The sequence below is a fragment of the Aquarana catesbeiana genome, linkage group LG06, assembly GCF_042186555.1.
Source record: "Aquarana catesbeiana isolate 2022-GZ linkage group LG06, ASM4218655v1, whole genome shotgun sequence".
Taxonomy (NCBI): Eukaryota; Metazoa; Chordata; class Amphibia; order Anura; family Ranidae; genus Aquarana; species Aquarana catesbeiana.
The window spans coordinates 365,755,830-365,773,565 of NC_133329.1; the positions used below are offsets into that span (position 1 = coordinate 365,755,830).

Here is a 17,736-nt window from a genome sequence, read left to right on the forward strand (position 1 = left end):
ATCTCTTTAAGGGGGAGGTGAGTGGAGGGATTTTATTGCTGGACACAAAACTGCTACCTCTTGGTCCACCATGATTGCTGTAAGAAGAAGTGACAGGCCGGCTGGTGATTAGGGCCCTATACGTTTAAGGGACTTCCTGGGGTTAAATATACACCCCCCCTTTTCTCTTCATTTTTTTCCCCCTTTTTTTTTTTTCTCCCCTCTCCGGTGGCTTCCCCCGCAGGTGGAGGGAGCAGGTTGGATTAAAAGCTGGGGAAACAAACGGGATGGGCAAGAAAGAGAGGAACGATGAAACAAGCAGCAGCCAAGTCAGGAAAAGGGGGAGCACCCAAAACCCCGAAGGACAAGACCGCTGGTAGCACAATAAAACAATATATGTCCCAAGGAGCAAGTCCAGGAGGGGGGGACCTAGAGGCTCAAGGAGGATCAAGGACGGAGAGAAAAGGGGAAACCCCAAATAAAAGGGGAAGACAAGATGGCGCAATCAAGAGAGAATTCTTTAATGGAAAGCGAGATGGAAATAAGTCGGGTGGCAGATAGAGGAACAATTGTCCAGATGCTTTCCAAAGGGGAACTGAGCGACATGCTCCAAAAGATGGAGAATTCAATAAAATCTGAAATAGGCCTGGTGAGAGCAGACCTTGGAAGCCTACTGGAAAGAGTAGAAACAACAGAGAAAAAACGGACGAATTAGACCTGGAGCTGAGGAACCTCAAAGAGCAATTAAAAATTTCTAGACAAAATCAGAAGAAAATTCTCTACGAGGATCAAGAAAACCGAGATAGAAGACAGAATATAAGACTCCGCTCTGTCCCAGAAAATAAAGGAGAAGATCTGAAGAATATTGTCTCCACAATCCTTGGCCCCCTCCTTGGAGAAGGGGCTGTAGAGTTCCCCAAAATAGAAAGGATCCACCGAGTCGGAAGATTATATAATACAGAACACCTGAGGCCTAGAGACGTAATAATCAGATTTAGATTTTACGAAGATAAAGTGGCAATTCTATCCAAAATGAGAACCAAACCCCCCCTAAATTTTGAAGGATCAGAGATTAAAGTGTATACAGACCTCGCGCCCGAAACTCTAGCAAGGAGAAGGCTCTTGAAACCTCTGCTAGATTAGATGAGATCAAAACATAAAATATAGCTGGGGGTTCCCGGCTTGTCTAATGGGCTACAAAGATGGAAGATCAGCAAGACTGAGGTTCCCTGAAGAGTTGAAGGATTTTTGTGATAAGCTGGACATGCAAGAGCCAAAATTGCTGGGATGGGAGGAAGAGTAATCTGGACTAATCAAAAGGGAGAGAATGGAGAAGAGAAAAGGAAGGGGGAAAAGGGATGGGGGGCGGGGGAGGAGTTGAGGAGGGGTAGGTGGAAGAAAGGGGAGATTAAAAGAAAGTAAGGAAGGAGGTCTGTCCGGCAGGGGGGCAGGGAAAGGTGGAAAGGTGGGAAAGGTGGAGGAGGAGCCAACGTTGACGCCGGCTTATCCCTTCCTGCTAACACCATCATGCAGGAAGGGATAAGGGGCACGCTCGAAGTCTCACCTCACAACATGAGATTCGCTACGCTCTATGGTATCCATAGCGCTCGGCGAATGGGGGCCAATAGGTGGCCGGGGGGGAGAATTCTGTGTACAGGGTCAAAAAAAATCTAGGGTTAGATTAGTAATGCAAGCTCAATATAAGAAATACGAGAAGAGATGAGGAAGTTAAATTTTATGACTTATAATGTTAGAGGTCTTAACACGCCCAGGAAAAGATACAAGATATTGGGGGAATTGAGGAGATACAAAGCTGATGTTGTGTTTCTTCAAGAAACCCACCTAACATACTGTTCTAACACTAAGCTATGGTCAAACGCTATTCCAAACTGGTTTTATGGGGATACAATAACAAAAAGAGCAAGAGGAGTGGCAATAGGAATCGCAAAGGGGGTGAATTTTAAAGTTGAGGAGAGATTAACGGATCCAGGGGGAAGATACATCTTCCTGAAGGGCTCCCTTGAGGGATGGGAATGTACGTTAGCCAATGTGTATGCGCCAAATAAGGAGACCAGTGGATTCTTAGTAAATACATTGGAAAAATTAATGGAGTTTAAGAAGGGGGGCCTAATCATGATGGGCGACTTGAACCTCTGTATTGATCCGGAGGTGGATAGTACGTCGCGTGCACTGGGGAAGACGAACGCGAATCTGAGAAAGTTAAAACAGAAGCTACATTCTTGTCAATTGATAGATTTATGGAGGATCATGAATCCTAATAAGAAGGATTACTCGTTCTACTCCCCAGTGCACGGGATGTACTCTAGGATTGATTATATTTTGATTGAGCATTCACTTTTAGATAGAGTTGTAGAATCCAAGATAGGGACCACAACCTTGTCGGACCATGCCCCGGTTAGTATGGAAATGTATGCCTCAAACACCCAAAGAGTTCCAGTAAGTTGGAGATTAAATGAAGATCTTTTACAGGATGAAACAAACCTAAGGATAATAGAACAAGAGCTAAAACAATATTTTCTAATAAATGATACAGGAGAGATCTCGGGGTCCTCCCTGTGAGAGGCCCATAAGGCTTATATTAGGGGGATTTTAATAAAAATGGGAGCAAGAAGAAAAAGAGAAACAAAAGAGGAAATTAAAAAATTAACTGAGGAAACATATAATCTGGAGCAGGAGCACAAGAAAGGATTAGGCCAAGACAAGAGGGTGTATCAAAACGTAATCCTAAAAAGAGAAGAATTAAAAGATCGAATAGATTTAGAAACAAAAAAAGCATTTTATAAGGTGGCAAAAGAAAGATACCAGAGTAGGAATAAGAGCAGCCGACTACTAGCCAAAATCCTGCGGAGAAAGAAAGCCAGAAACTATATAGAAAAAATTCAAAATAGCAAAGGAGTTATGGTTCATACAACAAACGAAATAGGGGAATCCTTTAGGAATTACTATAAGGATTTATACTCAGTAGGGAAAAATAGAAGTCAGGACGAATCACATAATTTGAAGATAGTAGAATTTCCAAAAAAAGCAAATCTCCCCAAGATCACTGAGAACTGTAAAGATAATTTAGAAAGCCCTATAACGGTAGAGGGGATTAATAGAGCATTAGGGGAGTCAGCTCCGGGAAAAAGTCCGGGTCCGGATGGATTCACTATTCTTTATTATAAAAAAAATTTAAAGATTTACTTTCCCCTAGACTTTGCGAATATATGAATGGGTTGGGCACGGAGTTTGAGCTAAGCAGGGAGGCATTGAAAGCTGAGATTACGGTTATTCCAAAAGAGGGGAAAAACGTTACGATTTGTTCTAGCTATAGGCCAATATCTTTGATCAACACAGATGTGAAACTCTATGCTAGAGTATTAGCAAATCGGTTGAAAGAGTGGATGAGTGAATGGATACACCCAGATCAAGTGGGGGTTACACCAAAAAGAGAAGAGAGGGATAATGGGGTGCGTACCCTCCTTCTGCAGAATATCAAGGATAGAGGGCCCCCAGGTCTACTCTTGTCTATAGACGCAGAAAAAGCGTTCGACAGAGTAGACTGGGGGTTCATGTTCCAAACTCTTAAACACCTGGGACTGGGCCCGAAAATGATTAGATGGATCCGTGCCTTGTATAATCATCCTACGGCTTCGATAAAAATTAACGGGTCCTCTTCGGCCATATTCGAAATGGAAAATGGGACGAGACAGGGCTGTCCCCTGTCTCCTTTTCTCTTTGTTCTCTCCCTGGAGCCTTTGCTCTCGGTGATCAGGGAGGACCCGGGTATATAAGTGGGTTTAGGGTTGGGGATGAGCAGCACAGGGTCGCAGCTTTTGCTGATGATGTGCTGCTCTTCATAGCCAACCCGAGAATCGCAATGCCAAATATACTGAAAGTATTGAGACAACATGGAAAAGTGTCTAACTTCAAAATAAATCTGGCAAAATCCGAAATTCTGAATATTAACTTAGGTAAAAGGGAGGAAAGTAAGCTGAAAAAAGAATTCCAATTTACATGGAAAAAAGAAATAAATTATCTGGGCATAAAACTAGCAAACTCATTAGGGAAGATCTATAAACTAAATTTTATTCCACTACTTGACGAAATAAAAGCCGAGAGTAAAAGGATAATAGGTAAACCATTATCGTGGTTAGGCCACATTAATGCTATAAAGATGATCCTGCTACCAAAAATCATCTATAAGCTACAGATCCTCCCACTGGCAATACCAAAGCTTTATCTAAGGAAACTCAATTCAATCATAATGAAAACAGTTTGGAAAAATAGAAGGGCTAGAGTCTCTTTTGACATTCTGAAACAGGAAAAAAAAAAAAAAAGGGGGGTCTGGCGGTGCCCGATATCCAAGGCTGTTATAAGGCAATATTGGTGTCAAGAGCGATCGAGTGGGCTAGAGAGAATCAACACAAGAGATGGGTGAATATAGAAAATAATTTAGGTAAGGCACATTTAGGACACATAATTTGGAACCCCCCACATTATAGATTACTAGATGGAAACACACACATATTGACGAAGGTGGTTCTTAGAGCGTGGGACACAATACATAAACAAATAAACAAGACATTTAATTCCCCCTTAATCTCACTCAGGGAAAATGATTATTTTGCACCGGGGAAAATGAAAATAGGAGGTAACTGGATTTGAAATGAAAAGGCACAACTAAGAGACATAATAAAAGAGGGGAATATTGTTCCGTTTCACGAGTTAAAGCACAATAGGGAAGCCTGGGTGATAGATAGATGGAGATACCTCCAGTTAAGCCATTTTGTTAATCGCCTGCCACAGCCAATAAGGTCGGAAAAGGAGTTATCAGAGTTGAAAAGGCTGTGTCTGGCGAAAAATACTAAGGGCATAATATCTAGAATCTATAAAATGGGGTTGACGGCGGGTAGGAGGGAGGTACCTCCATATATCTTAAAATGGGAAAGAGAATTAGGATCGCAGATAGATAGCAAAACTTTAAGAAAAATATTGGAACTGACACATGGCTCGTCGATTGACACCAATGTTGCTGAAATGAATTATAAGATTTTGACGGGTTGGTACGTTACCCCAGACAAAGCATGTAAATACCAAAGGGATAAGACATCGGAATGTTGGAGGGGATGCAAAGGAGTGGGTAATATGGCCCACTTGTGGTGGGACTGTCCTGAAATTAAAAAAGATACTGGGTAAAAATCTTGGGGTTCATCAAAGAAATAACAAAGATAGAAGTAAAAGCAGATCCCTGGATAGTATTACATCATGGAATAGGAGGAGAGGTTAAAAAGTATAAGGACTCCCTGGTGCCACATTTGTTAAATGCGGCTAAAAAAATCATCCCAAAAAAATGGCAGACGGTAGAATGCCCATCAATTTGGGAGTGGGTCAATGCAGTGGAAGGTATTCGCTATATGGAGGAAGGGAGATATGGAAGGGATGGCGATATAACAGGGAAAAACAACAACTGGCAGTGTTGGAAGGAATTTAAAAAATGGTGGAGTATTACTGAGGGACTGAAAACTAGATTTGATTGAAGAGAACAAAGTTAACCATGTGTACACAGATGTTCGGGGGGGGGGGGGGAGAAGGGGCAAGGGTGAGGGGGTAAGGGTTGGGGCTTATATGGGGTAGTGCTGGGGTAAAATGATAAAGTTAAGACCTCTAGTACGAATTTTTTACATTGTTTTGGTAATAAATGATTTGTATATCCGCAAACAAAGCTACAATGATGTGAAAAAGTTGAAGGGACATGGCTGACACTGATAAGGTGGATTAAGTCTCTTATAAGATTCACTGAGGTGGCAAAAAAAAAAAAAAAAAAATATTGTAGCAAAGCGTCATTTCTTCAGTGTTGTCACACGAAAAGATAATAAAATATTTTAAAATGTGTAGGGTGTACTCACTTTTAATAACTAATAATAAATAGATATATATAGATATAGATATATATATATATCTGAGCTCAGATTTGAGCGCTCGCTTCTGTGATGGTGGATGTGAACCGTAACAGCTAAGGAGTTTTTCAGTCAGGCTTCATGAGGTACATAAATGGTCCACACCTACAGTAAGGGCATTATTCAACTTTAGCGAGAGCTGCAGTTTGTTTGTTTTTATCTACAGGAGCCCCTTACCTGCATAGGCAGTTTTTCGCTAAAGGTCAATTATGCCTTTAAGTCTGCTTTCTTTTAAATAGCCTCTCTTCTGAGAGACCTACATTTTTACAGATTCATTCTGTGAATGTTATTTAAATTCTTTGATTACCTAAACCATTTTGTAATTTATGTTTAGTATTCCTTCAATAAAACATTTTAAATAGTCAGAAGCCAATAAACAGCCTAAAGGTTTGTGGTGCAACTGTTCCCTCTCAACAATTCTCTAAACCATCCAGTTGGCTCAGTAATTACTTCTTTTTAAGCTATTGGAAATCAGTACAGAGGAACCAATACAGTATTTTCGGTTTCTCCCTATTGCCTGGGCGAATAACATAAAACGTAGAGTAGAGTAGCTACAATTAGCTATGTCCTCGTGCAGTGTTCATGAGAGGGAGCCATGGATGGTGCTTGAAGGATGCCTTGCATGAACACAGGCAATTCATCCTTTCCGACACTACAAAACACGCAACAACTCAGCCACTTTAAAAATGTTTAAATAAATAAATAAATAAATAAAATATGCCTAGTGGTCTAGAATATAGATAGCATTGCTAATTTAAAGTGACCCTGTCTGAGTTTGTCGGATGCCTGTGTCTTCCCCCTGCATGCTCTGATTCCAGCTAGCAACTACATCATTAGTTTGTCCCTGAAGAGCTGAAGGGACATACTAGCAGCATAGTGCCTGTGGATTCAATGACAGCATACAGCTGTAAGACACAGACATCCAACACACCAGTATGTGTTGAATGCTGAAGATTCTAGTAGCAGGGGTACCTTTGTAGAGAGCGCAAACTCAGCCCAATCTCACAACTATGAAATACAAGGCTGGTGTGGCTCTCTGAAGAATTCTGATGTTAGAACTACACAATACATTGCTCTTGGCAGAAGTAGTACATCTTGTTGGGGAGGACAGACAATGTTAAAGCTGAATTCCAGGAATTCAGCCAATTTGTATGAAGTGCAGGCACACTATGAATTAAGTCCAAGGAGGTGCTTGACATCTACTGAACTTATCTCTATTACTTATATCTGACAGGTTTAGGACTCTGTCAGAGAGGAGAGAAAGCCACTTAGTGCAGCTATGCCCATTCCGAGAAGCCTTTGTATTTTGTGAAGTTCACATAATACAATAGCTTATGTGATTAGGCAGGAGTAGAGGAGGGGCAGACATAACAGCTGCACTGACTCTAATATTGACGATGCTTAGACCTGAAGCATCAGTGTCAGGCTCCTGGAAATACAGCAACAGTCATCTTACAGGAGTGTAATAAAACTGTCAGGTGTAAATAAAAGATAAGTTTAGTAGAGGTCATGAACCTCCTTGGACTTAAAGCGGAGTTCCACCCTAAAGTGGAACTTCCGCTCATCGGATTCCCCCCCCCCCCTCCGGTGTCACAATTGGCACCTTTCAGGGGGGAGGGGGGTGCATATACCGGTATAATACAGGTATCTGCACCTACTTCCAGGAATAGCTAGCCACAGCTAGCCACAAAACCCCCCGCCCACTCCCGTTGTGTTGTGGGAAATACACAGTTCCCAAAACACAACGGGAACCAGTGTAGACACGCAGCGCGACTCGCGCATGCGCAGTAGGGAACCGGGCAGTGAAGCCGCAACGCTTCACTTCCTGATTCCCTCAGTGAGAATGGCGGCGGCAGCACCCGAGGATCGAGGGATGGTTCTGGCTCGGGTGCCGACATCGCTGGACCCCGGGACAGGTAAGTGTCCTTATTTTAAAAGTCAGCAGCTGCAGTATTTGCTGGTGCTGACATTTTAAAAAAAAATTTCCGCGAAACTCTGCTTTAACTCATATAGTGTGCCTTTCACTTTTTACAAAGGAGCTGAATTCCTGGAAATCAACCTCAAGACATCATCAGGATACACAAAACATAAAGTCCACTTTAACATTTTTCCAGTTTTAGAATTAGAATTTCAGTTGCTTCTGTGGTGTGGGAGGAGCCTGTTGGAAAAACGAAGTTACTTATTGGTAACGTTCTTTCCTGGAGTCTTTCAGGACAGCCACCTGAGAGACCTTGGCTCCTCCCCTCTGTAGGAAACACCGCGCCAGCCTTCTTTAAATTTCCTCCTCCCCTGCTGGCTCGGAATGAAGACTGCCAATAGGCACGGAACATTTCTTTCTGCCCAAGTTAGAACATGGTTCACCTCTCTCTGCGCTGAGAGACTTTTGGTGCCCCCTTGGTGATTGATATAAACCACAGCTGTGGCATTGTTGGACTGACAGGACAATCCCGTAACCTGAAAGTCCAGGCCTTTAGAGCCAGACGTACTGCCCAAATCTCTAGGATATTGATGGGCAAGGTTCTTTCGGTTCTTGACCACTGTCCCTGGACAGTTGTCTTTTCTAGTACTGCTCCCCAGCCTGAAAGGCTGGCATCCGTCGTTACCACTTTCTAGATGACTGGTCTGAAGTATTTTCCTTTCAGCAGATTTTGGGTTAGTAACCAAGTGAGGCTTTGGGACACTCTTGGGGACAGCTGCATTGACAAGTCTAAAGCTTGAATTGTTTTGTTCCAAGCAGACAGGATACTGTTTTGCAACAGTCTTGAATGAAACTGGGCATAGGGAACCGCTACGAATGAAGCCACCATGGTTTCTATCAACCTCATGCAAAGGCGAATGGAGGGATCGCCATTTGACCTGACCATCTGCACCAGCTCTCTTATGGAGCTGATCTTTGCCTGAGGCAAGAACACCTTTTCCTGGGCTGTATCTATGATCAGACCCAAGTAGTCCAGCCTTTTTAGCAGTATTGAGGAAGATTTCTCTAGGTTGAGAATCCAACCCAAACTTTTCAGATAGTTGGTTGTAGTGCATACGCTTTGCTCCAAACGAGCCACCGACTGATCTATTAGTAATAGATCGTCTAGGTACGCTATGACTGTTATGCCTTATGCCCTGTGCCCTTAACCTGGCTAGAGGTAAAGCCAGCACTTTTGTGAACACCTAGGGTGCTGTGGCTAGCCCGAAGAGCAGGGCTACAAACTGAAAATGCTGCTGTTCTAACGCGAACCGCAGAAACCTTTTGGTGAGTGGGAAATATAGGAACATGCAGATATGCATTCCTGATGTCGATTGATGCCAGAAGTTCTCCTCCTAGAAGGATAGAAATGACAGACCTGATCGTCTCCATGTGAAAGGAGCGGATCTTCAGGAACGGATTTAGACTTTTTAGATCTAGAATGGGTCTGACATCCCCATTTGGTTTTGGTACCATAAAAAGATTTGAATAAAACCCCAGACCTTGCTCTTTTGTGGGGATCTATATGATCACCCCTTGAGATATTAGTCGGTCCAGTGCCTGAAACAGAAATGGTCTTTTCTCTGGATCTTTGGGAACACTTGACTTCAGGAAGCGAAACGGTGGAAAGTCCCGAAATTCCAGCTTGTACCCCAGCGTTACCGTGGAGATGACCCATCTTTGCTGAATTTCCCCTTTCCAGACTTCTGAAAACTGCAGAAGTCTTCCCCCCACCTTGGTGAGGGGGGTTGCCTCTTCATGATGAGGCTTTAGGATTCTGCTTTGCAGGTTTCCGACCTCAGGACTTCTTTTGAGCCTGGGTCTGACTCTGAGTTTTTCCTTAGAGTCTGAGGGTGGAGGCAGTCGCCACTGCCTAGAAGCGGAAGCCCCTGGTGTAGGGGAAAGAGCCCGTTTAAATGAAGGGTATTCATACTTTGTTTGGATATACTTGTCCAAGTCTTCTCCAAATAGTCGCTCCCCATGAAAAGGGAACCCAGTTAGGAGGTTTTTACATGGTGCTTCAGCTGACCAATTTTTTTAACCACAGGATTGTACGCATATGCACAAGCATAAGCGCAAGGTGGGATGCCTGGTGAATAGAATCTTTAATGGCATCTATGACAAAGCATAATGCTTTTGGTAGTTCAGCCAAATCCCGAGCTTGTTGTGTAGGAAGCTCTCTAAGGACCTGTTTAAATTGGTCCTTTAGGGATTGACAGACGCCTATTGCAGTGACTGCAGGCTGAGTAATGGCACCTGCCATGGAAAAAAGTAGATTTTAACAGGGATTTCAACTTTTTATCTGTTGGCTCCTTTTGTGCATTGTCTACAGGACAAGTTAGGCCTTTATTCACATTGGAAAAATCGCAGCGTCAACTGCTGGTACTTTCCATCTTTTGGAGAATTTCTCCTCCAGGGGGTAGAGAATTGAAAATCTCTTAGGAGGGAGAAAATACTTATCCGGGTGATCCCATTCAGCAAAAATAAGCTGTTCTAGTTTTTTTTTTTTTTTTTTTTTTTTTTTTTGAAAGCCTATGGCGTGCAAAACACACCCCAAAAACTTCACCCGGTGCATAAAAAATGTGCACACACATAAAGAGTGCTCACAAAAAAGTGCCACGGGTACACAAGACGTGCCAATTCCCTGATCCCCCGGGGCGTTAGGCTCCTGCGGGGACAAAGGTACTTACAATGGTCCGTCTGGCCGAAACCAGACAGACCCCGTTCTCTGGAGGGCCTGCCGAGACAGGACCCACCCAAGTACTAGGTGGGGCTCCCCCGAAGGGAGACCCCATGAGAGAGGGCGAACTAAGCCAAAAGGCCATGTCCACCCCTTCCCAAGACTTTCAGGGCTGGCCCGAGGACCCGCATCCTTACTCATCACAACACACAGTGGGACAAACGTGTAAAACAAGACGTGACAACACAGGATTTCAATCAAAAAAAGAAAAAAGTGGGGGAAGGGATAGTGGAGAGGAGAGTGAAAGAAGTGGCCATTGTGTAACACAATGACCAGGCCCTCCGGCCAGGAATAAAAAATTCCTCTGGTCCTAGCCAAAAGGCCCGGCCCAAGAGGCCCAAGAGGCAGGTGCAAAAAAAGCTGTGTTATGGTGCAGTGACCGTGGTGCCCAAAATCAAAGTGTCTGCCACACACAGTGATCTTAAGGCACCCCTGGACTGCCACTCCAGGGGCACTACTCCATAGGCTTTCAAGACCTACCCTGGCCCACAGCCTAGACCACGACAGCCCCCACCGCAGACAGAAAAGGCATGAGGTTCAGGAAGCTTGGTGAGAGCCCTTGCCCCGAAGGCTCCACCGTCACTCCCATCACCCCTTCCAGTTTCACATTTGGGTAAATGGATACTAGCCACTCCCCCCCCTGCCAAAAGGGGAGTAAGCTTTCTTCTACCCAAATAACTGTCGGCAGCTAGAGCTACCACAATCCAGGCCAGAAGGCCAGGGACCCGGCCCTTCAGCCAGACCAAAATGCAGCACCCATCCCCACCAGGAGCACCCTTCCAGACGGCTCAGACTCAACCATTGGCCGGTCCCCAGTATACTTTCGGGCAACTCGGCATAGTCCCTGCTGAGTATCGCCTTTCCAGGTACTATGACACCATTGGATTTGCTGGCCCTCCCCAACGAGAGTGACACAGCGCCTCCTCTGGAAACTGATAAGAACAGATACTACACTTGATCTTAGCCAAAAGGCCGAGAAGCGGCATTTTCGGGTCCACAGACCCAACACAGGGCGGGGGGGTAGGCAGAGACCTGTTTGTAGAAGGTACATACAACAGAAACAGCATTTCAACAGTTAACAACATTAGCAGTACCAGCGGGATGTAAGGGGGGTACACCGCTGATATTCCCCTATCCCCTGGTCCCTTCAGGGGAGAGAAGAGAAAACATTTGGCATAATTCTTTTACCTGAGAGGAATCTCCCTGCACGTGCTGCTGCAGCCACACACAGACTGACTGAGCTTTACAGTGAAGACAACAGAGTAAGGTATGTGCATAGACTCCCTCTAGTGGAGAATTAAGGCACGACAAAATTTTTTCCCTAATGGAAGAATACATAGGTGTTTTTAAATACCAAAGTTTCTTCCCTTACCTTATCCCCGCCGCAGGATTTGCTGAATTCACAGACAATCCAACCCATCACGGCGGGCTGCGTTTAGCAAACCTTCAAGGACCGGGTCCCTAAAACGGGGTTCCAACTCCCTTGGACCTGTAAAAGCACCCCATCAGGAAAGCTTTTAGGTAATGTAGCAAGACCTAAGCCCTGGGTTCCTGGGGTCCAGCCCTACAAAGAGAGGAGTTACAGGCAAAAACCTTGTGCTTCGGATACGAGGCCCCAGGTACCATCTTTTTAGGCCTTAGTGGCACTTTGGATGGATCTGGTCTTTATGGAGGCTATTTAAATCCAGCATGGATCCCTTCAGTGGAGCTCCTCAGAGCACATCGCACTCTCACACATTCACTCGTGACCAACACCTTAGACACTGGCGGAAAAACTGATGTGCTCCTGGAAGGAGGAGGGGTTAAATAGGGAAGAGGTCTGATTGATAGGACCTCTATCTCACAGACTCTTCTGGCTGTAGTAACTGCCACCAAAAAGACTGCTTTAAATGTCAGCATTTTCAAAGTGCAATTTTCCTGTGGTTCGAAAGGGTCCGCTGACATAGTTTGTAGCACTAATGACAGGTCCCATTTTGGAAGGCCGGACCTTGTATTGGTCTCTGCCTGCTCAAGGATTTAAAGAGTCCAATTATCCATGGATTGGACGTTAGTATTCTTTACCGATATATGAACAGTGCTTAAACCCGATTTTTCAATGTGCTGAGGCTCAGACCCTTATCTGCTCCACTCTGCAGGAACTCTAAGGCTGGCCATACATGGTCGAATTTCGAAAGAATTTGCTTTTAAATATCAGAAAATTAGTGCGTTTTGTGATCCAATGGTGCCACCATTAATTTCGAAATTCTGCCAACCAAGCCTTCAATTTCCCCTCATGTTGCTACAGAAAATAATTTTCGTGGCTGGGAAGATTGAATTATTGGGGCAATTTAGGGTACAGTGGGATAAGATTACTAAGGTACAATGCACTAATGTCTTCTTCACTAACCAAAAGAGCGATGCAGGGATGATCCCCGTTTTTCTCACAGCCAGTGCTAACTGCAGAGATCAGGTCCTAAGTATCACCTACATTACAGGAACTACTGGTTAAAAACTTCCCTTTGCAGGTCATGTAAACAGACTATTTCGCCACACAGCAGGTATATTAGCAGTTCTCTCAATATTTTGCCGGCTTGTGTTGATGGGCATTTGTTCGTGTCAGATCTACTTCTCTTCCCATATGAATCAGTGGGAATGCACATGTAGCTCAACACAGCTTAAAGTGGTTGTAAACCGCTGGACGTATTTTTTTTTTACCATGCAAGGTAAAGCCATAATGTGCTAGTATGCATCGCATACATGCACATTATGCTAAACTTACCTTAAAACGAAGCCCCCCTGCTCCGAGATGTCAGAGCTGAAGGCCGCTTCCATCTTCCAAGGTCTTGCTTCCAGGTTCGTGGACTCCAGATCTGTGACTGTCCAGAGCCATGATGACGTCATGGGAGCCACTGTTTACGGCACAGGGCTCTAAAGGAACGGCACTGGTGGCTGTTTCATTCAGAGCACATGCGCCAGTGAGGTTGCAGTAAATATCTCCTAAACTACAGGTTTAGGAGATATTTACACTACCTATAGGTAAGCTTATAATAAGGCTTACCTATAGGTAAAAGTTAGTGATGGAAGTTAATGTCCACTTTAGGAGGAGGTCAGAAGCATCTTACGTGCAAGCCAATTGCACCTAAAAGCCTGTTGCATTTCCCCATCTAGAGAAATACTTTAAAGCGGAACTTTACCCATAACAGCTTGATAAAAAATAATGTTCTTTAGCAAGGAACATACATTCCGCATTAATAAATATGCTACAAACATTAGTGAGTGATGTAAATTGCCTCCAGCATTGCTCCGGGTTCTTCTTGCTGCAGGCTGCCATTTTGCTGAAGACCAGAGCCCTGAACAGCAATAAATCATAAAGTGGATCTAAACGCATTGATTTAATGGTTTAAAAAAAAACGGTTACATTCCTGGAATGCCAGGATTGCCAACTGTCACCTTTGCTTGTTTCCACAACCAAAAACTGTCAAACCATCAAATGTCTGGTGCCATAACGAATCACATGTGCAGCACCATGGCAGTTGCAGATCAAACAGAAGCAGCTCCCTTGGCGGTAAAGGATGGAGGGTTTAATTCCACTTTCAGTGTCTAAAAATGGAGAGCAACTGAGCATGTGCAGAGCCTAGGAGGTTTTGCTTCATGTCTGTATCTCCTGAGTCCAGTAACTTCACTGGGTATATTTAAGGGTTTACCAAACGTAAAAGGGTTCTAAACCCTTGTGTTTTTTAACCTTAATGCATCCTATGCATTAAGGTGAGAAAATTTCTGACATTGACCGCTCCCCCCCCGTTTTACTCACCCGAGCCCCCTCGTTCCCACGGCAGAGATGCGCTCCTCCTCTCTGCCCGAGGCTCTCAGGTCTTGATTGGATAGGTTAATAGCAGTGCAGCCATTGGCTCCCGCTGCTGTCAATCAAATCCAATGACGGAGCGCCAGGGGGGCGGGGCAGAGTATGGCATTCTGTGTCTATAGATGCAAATGCTGGACTCAGGAGCGCACCCACAAGGCAACCCCCTGGGAGAGCGCTTCTCCCAGGGGGTTTACCAATGTGAGGAGGAGCCGCAAGAGCCGCCGGGGGACCCCAGAAGACGATCGGGGCCACACTGTGCAAAACGAACTGCGCAGTGGAGGTAAGTATGATATGTTTGTTTTATTTTTTTAAACAAGGGTTTACAAACCCTTTAAGGCAGTGTCTCTTCATGTGGCAGACTTCCCAGGACAGTATCCCTTCACGTGGCACATCCTTCAGGGCATAATCCACCTCATGGCAGGCCCTTCAAGGTAATATTGCTCTTTACATGGCATGACATCTTTCTTTGAATCAGTCTCATTCCACATGTCAGGCTCTCTGGGGTATTCTCTCTTTAAAGCAATCTCCCTTAATGGACAGGCTTTGCAGGGCAGTCTGTCCCCATGTGGCAGGCTGTCCACCAGGACAGTACAACTATGGCATAGGAGTACAGTGCCTACAGCGAGCATTCTCTGGTTTTCTTTATAAATAAGTGTGAATGTTGTAAGTGTTAAAAAGTTGGGTTTTATTTCCTGAGATGCACAGCAGACAGACTGCCGACAGACGCCTGTGGTAAATCAAACATAAACAGGACCCAAAAGTGGAACTTCCGCTTATCTGTCTCCTCCCCCTCTCTGGTGCCACATTTGGCACCTTTTGGGGGGGGGGAAGACGGGTACCTGTTTTTAACAGGTACCCTTTCCCCACTTCCGGAGAGGGCGCCGTCCCGTGGAAGTTTGGCCCCCCTCCTCTGAGGCCGGGCCAAAAAGAAAGTGCAGCGCACTTTGCACATCAGCAGTAGGGTACCTGCCGCAAGGCTTCACTGCCGGCTTCCCTTACCAGGAATGGCAGCGGCAGCACCCGACAGCGGATCCGAAAATCGGCTGGGGTGCCGACATCGCGGAAACCCTGGACAAGCAAGTGTCCTAATATTAAAAGTCAGCAGCTACAGTATTTGTAGCTGCTGACTTAATTTTTTCGTAGGGGAACATCTCTTTAAGTGCAAAACCGACTGTGAGAAGACAGAAGACAACTTGTAGGTTTTGCTTTATCAACCTCATATACCAGTATAAAGTCAGCTTATCCAAGAACACCATCTGCTGACCAGTTTCTTCAGTGCAGCATGTCAAGACGGCCTTCGTATCTGCTCTGCCACATTGTACTTGCCATGACGGAACGATCGCTAATAGCACTGTGGGCAGGAATTCAAATTACCTTTGCCATAGGGACAAACACTTTTATGACTGTTTTCTTTCTAAATGCAACATCAAATAATTGATGGAAAGCGGCAGGCACAGCAAAATGCTCCAGAGATGAGAGACTGGGAAAAGATTCACAGCAGTTCTTCTTTGTCCTTTCTGTGAAATGTTTATAAAATTGGTCCCACAGACAATTTTCAGCACAGCCAACGATGGAGACCATCCAAGAGCAAAACAGTTTTGTGCTGCTTAGGAAAACCTTCCACTCTACATAAGAGGAATGGAAATTCTAGATTTGTATGGCACAAATAAAAGAGTTACTTCTGCACGATTGTGTTGTAGGTTGTCCATATCTTATAATGCTATAAAACACATCAATGCTTTAAGACATATCCACATTTATCCTAAAATTGGCTAGTAAGGGAAATGCAGATAAGGTTTGCTTCAATTAAAAAAAAAAAAAAAGTAATTCTATGTTTAGAGCAGTATGGGGGATCACCTTGTCTATGATGATACATTGATCATAAGGTCCTCAGTCAAGAAATGTATCTTCGGAAAATGGCATCAGACACATCTACTGAGTTGTCACTACCACAAAATACACCCCGACATCTGTCACTTGATGCAGTGCCAACCTACCACAGCAAAGTCTGCTTTAAGGCCTGGTGCACACCTATGTTTGCAGTGTGTTTTCCAGTTTTGCTGGAACGCACTACAGTCCATTTAACATGATTTCCTATGGGTCACATTCACATCTGTGCGTTTTCAACCTGTGCATTTTTTGGAAAGGGCCAGAGACTTTTTTGCCTGCAACAGGTTGTGTTTTTCGGTTCCATAGACTTCAATGGAAACGCAGCAGAAACACATCAAAAACATAGTGCTTGCATTTTTTATGTGCTTCCGCTACGTTTTTTGCTGGTTTCTCCTGCATGAGAACAGACACCTCCCAAAAATGTAAAAACAACAGAAAAAAAAAAAAAACAAAACAAAACGCAAAACATACTTTGAAAATGCCCCACCTGCAACCCGTATAGGGGATGGGGAAAAAAAGTTAAGTAAAAGAATAATTTTTTTTTTTAACTGTAAAAAAAATAAAGTCACGCCCAAACACATAAAATCCCCCCCCCCCCCCAAAAAAAATTGAGGCCCCCCCACATATACGTACAAACGCATGTGGCAGGATGCCTACGCCTGCAAACGTCGATTGCGAAACTCACCATGCATGTTGGAACGAGAGCGATAATTCTAGCACCAGACCCCCCTTTGTAACGCTAAACTGATGACCCATTAGGGGTTTTTATTGTGCCCCCTATGGAAAATATAGGGCACCGACATGTTTAAGGTTTGACATGTTGGGTATCCATTTACTCGGTGCAACCTCGGCTTTTATATTTTACCAAAAGTTGGGTAATTTATTGCATTTTTGTGCTCTCTAAAATGAACTTTTAATGGATTTTTTACTGAAATTGTGTTTTAGACCTTTGCAGTAATAACATTTGACATAAAAAAAAAAAAAAAAAAAAACAACCAACATTTTATTCCCTAGGGTGTGTGCTTTCAGGAAAAAAAAAAAATGATATGTTTGGCTTTTTATGCAATATGTAAGCCAAAAGACATCCATTCATCTTTGGCAGACCCATACAAAGGGCAATACATCTGGGACTGTATTATGGGAAAACTCTGAAGTGCCGTATATTCAGCTCCTGCGGCGATACAAGTGGTTCTGTTTGGCTGGCTCTGACATTGCAAGTCCTCCACATACACACATAGTTAATAGACCAAAACAAAAACCGGGGCTGCGCTACTTAAATATAAGCAGACAACTAAAAATTCAACAGTGTATAATAATGTACAATAAATCAGTGCGTTGCACCCAAGCAATGACTTCGAGCCAGTTCACA

At 44.1% G+C, this 17,736-nt stretch overlaps 1 protein-coding gene and 1 pseudogene across 3 annotated transcripts in view; both read right to left on the reverse strand.

Moving 5' to 3' along the window:
- Positions 1-17,736, reverse strand: part of ARL6IP6 (ARF like GTPase 6 interacting protein 6) — a 55,645-nt gene that overhangs the window by 16,281 nt on the left and 21,628 nt on the right. The window lies entirely within an intron of this gene.
- Positions 11,516-11,620, reverse strand: LOC141101862 (U2 spliceosomal RNA; annotated as a pseudogene).